This window comes from Talpa europaea (assembly GCF_964194135.1).
Source record: "Talpa europaea genome assembly, chromosome: 2".
Taxonomy (NCBI): Eukaryota; Metazoa; Chordata; class Mammalia; order Eulipotyphla; family Talpidae; genus Talpa; species Talpa europaea.
In genome coordinates this window covers 4,559,303-4,565,708 of record NC_140068.1, presented here as the reverse complement: position 1 = coordinate 4,565,708, position 6,406 = coordinate 4,559,303, and positions in this window count along the sequence as shown.

The window sequence follows — 6,406 nt, the reverse complement described above, 5'->3', positions numbered from 1 at the left end:
ACAAACTCAGTGAGCCCCTGTTCATGCAGGTCCCACTTTTGGCTTCCAAGGTGGAAAGCAAGGGAGCTGGGAAGAGTCCTCACTTCTGGAGATGAGACCCTGGAGAGGGGCAGACAGCAGCACCCAGCAAATGGGAGGAGATCCACGATGCCCCGGGCATAACCCAGCGGGAGCAGGAGGGACAGACCCCGCTGGCTGCAGGCGCTCACCTGAGAAGGCAGATCAGTAAGAAGCAACACATCAACAGCGTGACTCCAGCCAGTGAAGGGGGAATGAGGCCCGGGGCTAAGGGAAGAGGGTTCCTTTCATGTGTGGCTCCTCACAGGTCAGCCTCAATAGCTGTTAGCAAAAGGAGTAAGTTCCTTTTCCCTGTGACCCACTGATTCAGGCAATGCTCCCAGGCTTCTGGAGACTTCTATGACGAATTCTCAGTACTAGAACACTTTGAAGTCAGCAGCTTAGCACAAGGCTCATTGGCGCTGGCGCCAGCAGGGAACTCAGCTGCGGCCATCAACCAGGGCCCAGCCTGTGCCATGTGTTGCCCCCAGTTTTATATCCACGCGTTGCCCATTCCTCCTCACAATGAGCAGTGGGTAGTGGCGTGCCGAGCTCCATGAAGGTCCACGGATACTCAGCTTCTCCAAAATGTTTATTGTAGCCACAGGATTGCTTCTTCTTGGGCAGTGGAAAGAGCAAACTAGGGATGCAGGCGACTGGAACGTGCTGATCTGTGGTCGTATTTTTTCCACAAATTGTTCCAAAATCACTTCATTGTTTCAGAATTCCACAGCTTGGAAGGTCAAGGTGATTGGGAGGCAGAGCTGTCACCCCAGAACAGGAAGCGTGTGGAGGGTGAAGACGTGAGCTGCCAGGCAATTCCCTAAAGCTCAGTGAGTGAGCCTCCATGCAAGGGATCGTTCAACTCCTCAACAAGAGAAAGAGAAGCATGACCAGAGCACATCGCAGCTGGGAGAGTGTGGATGGCTTGGAAGATTCCGTCACTTTCCACCGCACGGAGCCGTCTAGCCTCGGCCCTAATGTCAAGAACTTCTCCCTCACTCGTGGTTCTTGTCCCAGCAGCAGCCACAGCTGCAGCCCTCAGAGGGTGCCGGGCGTCCAGATAATGACACAGAAGCGTCCCCACCCCAGGGAGCAGGAGGAGATGGGCTTTTGGATGTCCCATCACCAGAGCATCACCCACAGCCTGCCCCCGGGTCTCCCAGCCATCCGCTGCCAAGCCCAGAGCTCCCTGGGGAATAAAATTGTCCGTCAAATGAAGGAATTCCAGGACCTCTGCATCTTGGTTCTGGCCTTCACTCCAACGTGATTTTCGTCCACCTCCTCCTATTTCCGCTCTCCCCTCTCACGGGGCCCTGCCCTGTCTCTCCTGGGCCTCGGGCCCCGCCTTCCTCCTGCCGAGCGCGTCCATGACCACGTAACCTGCTGTCCCTGAAGGCCCCGCTCTCGGGCCTCCCGCTGCCCAAGCCGTCCCTGTGCTGCCCCAGCTGAGCCGGCCCCGGCCCCGCTCTGCCCGGTGCCCGCTCGGGGCCTGCGTCTTTCACTGCTCCCCAACTCCCTGCTCCATGCCCGCTCCCCTGACAAACCCAGGGTGAGTTCAAGGCTACGCAGGGGCTTTGCGGCGCCAGGGTGTGGCCCCGTCCTCCCTTTGCTTCCCTGTCCTCCTTTCTGGCTCTGCTCTCCTCATTCAGTAGCTCCCTCCTGCTCCGCTGGGAACCTGGTTCCAAGACACGTTTCCCCTCCTGCCCCCGCCCGCCCTCTCCATGCACAGAGCCGTCTCGGACCAGAGCAGACAAAACACAGCAACCAGGATAAACCCCATTTCAACCCGGGGGTTTACAGGGAGACGTCATGGTCTCGGAGACGTCACTGAGTCCACCGTGTGTTGAAAAGCAACGACCATGTGTAGAGGTGTCCGCAGCCACCCCAGGCCGGGCAGGTGCACGGCAGCCCTAGTGATGTGAGGGAGCCCTCGGGGCCCGCGCGTCGTCGTCCCAGCGGTCAGGGGTAACGCGGGGCAGCGGCAGGAGGGACAGCAGGGTCTCTGACCCGTGCAGGCAGGGGAAGGAAGGACGGTCCTGGAGCCCTCGGTGGCTCTTGCAGGCTCTAGTTGACATCTTTCAGGTACACGGCGGGCAGGGGTGCCGGGGGCGGGAGGCGGGCTGACCTCCCAGGCCCTGGCGAGTCCTCACCTCTCCTGGGCTCTCCGGCCTTCTCTCGCGGCCTTGGCTTCTCTCTCCTTGTGGTTCTGCTGTTCCGCGCTCTCTCCCTGGGCTGGGCTGGTCTCCTGGCGTCCCCGTGACGCCGCCCCATAGGCCCAGTCTCAGCCCAGGGGCCCCCACCTACATAGGCCCGCACCCCGCTCCAGGGGCCCGCCATCGGGCACGCATTCAGGACCGCAGATCCATCATCAGTCCTGGTGGCGGGAGGCAGAAAAGCCTGACCCTTGACTTCCCTACACAGGGGAGCCCGCAGGGGGACGGCCACTTGAGTACCTGCGGATCTCTCCACCTCTGGTCTCTGGTGCGCCCTCGTCTTCTCTTCCCTCGTGGCTGTGGCTCCTCCTCTCACACAGCACCCCCGGTCCCTGGATGACGCCACCCTTATACCCCTGACCTCTAGACTCAGGCGCTCACACACACGCTCAGCTGTCCACAGCCACACGCCCTCTGCGTTAACAAGATCAAGGCCGCAGGTGATAGCCACGGAGGCCAGTGGCATAAAAGCCTGACCGACTTCATTTACCCACAGAAGGTTTCATAGCAACTCTGTGGGGCCTTTTTGAGACCCCAAGTCACCCCATGCTCCTATTTCTTTGTCTGTTCTGGGGGACAGAGTTCAGCCTGCATCATCTCCTGACAGAGCATCCTCACACACCTCCCCCCCCGCTCTCCTCCCCTCCCCCCATACCCTAAGTCAATTCCACCTTTCCATTCCCTCCCCTCAGCTCTTCTGCTGCCCAGGAAGCAAGTCCATGGAGCCTCCCTTGTGTTTTCAAATTGGGGAAACCAGCATGAGCTAAACAGACAGCCTGGACAGAGCATTTAGAAGTCCTAGAGTCATTCTTCCTCATCTCTAGGACTGACTTCCACTCTGAGCTTGGACTTGGGGTTCACATCTCCCTCCCCCCACCCGTCAAGGAGTGTGAGTCCTTCCCCCACTGCTATCCCTGTTCCTAAGACAAGAAAGTAGAACAGGAGTGACCCCTGCATAAGGTGGGCGTCCTTGGCCCCTTTCTCTCCCCAGGAAAAATAAACAGTTCAAGATTGCTGGGTCGGGGGGCTTCCCTGGTGGCGCAGGGGGTTGGGGAGCAAATTGACTTTGGAGTCAGAGAGACTTAGTTTGAATGTTGACTTGAGCACTAACACCTGGTCCTGGTTATCTAACCCTGGTGTTATTATCCCAACTTATAAATAAGAATAAAGGGGCCTCCCCGACGGTGCAAAAGGGGCCTCCCCGACGGTGCAAGGTGTTAAGATACAGCACTAGGAACCAATCCGCAGCCACTGCAGCACAAGTTCGATCCCTGCCAGGGAGCTACCCACATGGCACAGTAGACCTCTCCTGCCTTGCCTGCTGCTCCCCTCAGCAGTGTACCTCAGTCGATCTGCCTGTTCTGCTAACCACCCTGTCTCCCACATTACAGCCGTCACCGCTGATGCTGACAGTTTTCTTGTATTTATTTGAATATCCATCCCTCTAGCCCAGGGAAGGGTCTTTTCATCATTAATTTGTGATCATGTGCGTCAGAGCCCCTTGGGCCCATCCCAGCAGAAACACCTTTGTGAACAGCCAGGGGCGCCTGCCAGTTACCCAGGAAACCGATTTTTCCCTGGAAGCCTTCCCAGGAAAACAGGCAAACAGCACTGAAGTGGGGTGGCCTCTACTCCTGAAACTTAGCAGGAGCTACCAAACCTCTAAGCATGATTAGCAGTTACACTTCCTGCCAGGTTCAAAGAAGAGGAGCCTGTGGGGCAGTCGGCCTCTCCTGGAGCAGACATCTGGGCTGTGCTTGGAGATGTTAGTTGTAGGAATAATAAAATGTTTAAGGAGAGTCCTCTCACCACCTGCACCCCAGTTCTTGTATGCATAAATAAATATTAAAAAACAAAAGAGAATGAAGCCGTACCCACCTCACAGCCTTGTGACAAAGCTTCAACGAGAGGGGTCTGTGTGCACTGCTTGGTCAGTTGCCTGAGCTTAGTCAGGGGTGAACAGATGTCAGCTACTGGTACGGTGATGACTGTTATGACTATTATTGGATCATGCTATGATGCTGCCAGGAGCTTCAGCTCCCAGGAGTGGGGAGAAAGGAGGGTCCATCCGGGAGGAAGCTGGGAAGTGGCCGTCCACGGGGCGCAGCGTTGGGCAGCCTGCTCTCCACAGCAGGACTGGGCTTCCCCAGACGAATTTTGTTGCCATGTGGCCAGAGGAAGACCTGGACAATACCCCTCAGCCTTGGAAGATCCTCTAAGCCTTTCCTCTTGGGCACTAACTCGCAGGTTTTACAGCAATGAAACAACCCTAACTGAACACTGTATTGAAGACTAGCGTTTAAACCACTTCAGAGTCTTAGTAAATAACCCAGATGCTCACAGGCCTTGGTGGAAGCGGCAGATCCCTTCCAGGGCAAGCCGTAAACCCAGCTTTGTCTTTAAAAACAAACACAGCAACCTTTAAAAAAAAAAAAGGCGCAGCCTTCGGGGTGCCTCCCCTTCCGTGTTTCTAGACTGAGGGGAGTTGGGCGTAGGGGCTCCTGACATTCCTGTCTCTGGGAACTTGTGAAAAATATTGTCTTGTTACCCAGCAGTTTTAACTGTTGAACTATGAAGTGGGGGTAGATCGAAATGGGGACCCCGCTGGTTGGTTTCTGAAGCAAACTGCCCTGAATTGGAGCCCATGACTGAGAAACCATAAAGAGAGACTCTCCCCAGACAATGTCCCTCTCCTGTCACTGGTCACTGCTGGCTGCCAACGTCTCAGAGGCACGGCCGCCTCCTCTCCCTGCAGGGGTACCATGGCCAGAAGTCACGCCCCAGCTGACCTTGCAAAGCCACCCCGAGCCCAGGGTGTTGCTCAGCCTCTCCACAGCCTTCCAGTCCCCGTTACTTCATTCACCGGTGGAGAGAACGCTTGGGGTCATCAGCGTCAGCGTGACCTGGAGACTCTGCTGTCTCTCTAAAGACCACACAGAATGAATGAGCATGGAATTAATCATGGGGGGCCGGAAACTACTGTGGCTGGTGCCTGCCTCACCGGCCCGTCCCTCCGCCAAGCGTGTGTGTTCTTGCCGAGTCCTGCCCCATCGGGGTGCTTTCCAGCACGAGGCTCAGCAGCGGCTTCAGAAGGATGGACTGGACGGAACCAGCACAGCTAAACAAACTCCCCTTTCTAAATACTGTCTCAGTGACATTTGAGCCCCCACCAGCTAGGCTGGGGCCAAGGCTGGTAATAGCTGTGGAGAGAGACTTGATAAGAAGTTCAGGGAATCAGGAACCACAATGAATGTCTCACTGGGGAACCCACAATTGAAAAATATGACTTATGTGTTTGTTCGTGCATCTATTTGCTCACTCGCTCGTGGATTTCACGACATTCTTCTGTGTCAGGTGACAGGGACACGCAGTCGCACCACCGCAGCCCCTGATCTCACTCCGCCTCAGGAGAAGCAGCACACGCTGGGGGCAGGGTGGGGGTGAGGGGACCGTGTGTGCCCATCACAGCAACACCCAGAGGGGCCCTGAAACCCAAGGGCTCCGGGGCCCATGTGGGGGAGGTGAACTGGGTCCTAATGAGGAGCAGGAGGTCACCCCAGCCGACCTCCCCAATCTTCCTCTGCTGTATCTATAGAAGGAGCAGGCCGGGCCTGAGAGGGCCTGGGGGCAGCGCCGGGCTGGGCCTCCTCAAGCTCTCAGAGCTTAGACGCCTGCAGATTCCCAGCAGAGGGGGAGGCCATGAGTCTCCTTCGACTCTGGCCCGTTCCCCCTGCAGCATCCAGGGCAGAACCAGGAGGAAGTCAAGGAGCAAAGCAAAGTTCAGCAGTGGAGGCAACTGGTGGATCCCCAGTGGTCAAGGAACTAGCTTGGAACTAGACTAGGTTGTGTAGCCCACGAACACCCATCCAATTGCCTTAAAGCTCTAGACTCAGTGTCTGGGCCACAGCGCTCTTTTTTAAATTGTGGTAAAATACACATAACAAAATTGTAGTTTTGAAAGGACAGTTCAGTGGTATTAGATCCATGTTTCATGGTGATCATCACCTCCATTCATCCCCACAATTCTTTACCTTGTAAAACTGGAATTTTGTAGCTGTTCAATAATAACTCCCCATTCTCCCCCCCCCCCCCGCTCCATCTCCTGGAAACCATCACTAATACTTCTGTCTCTA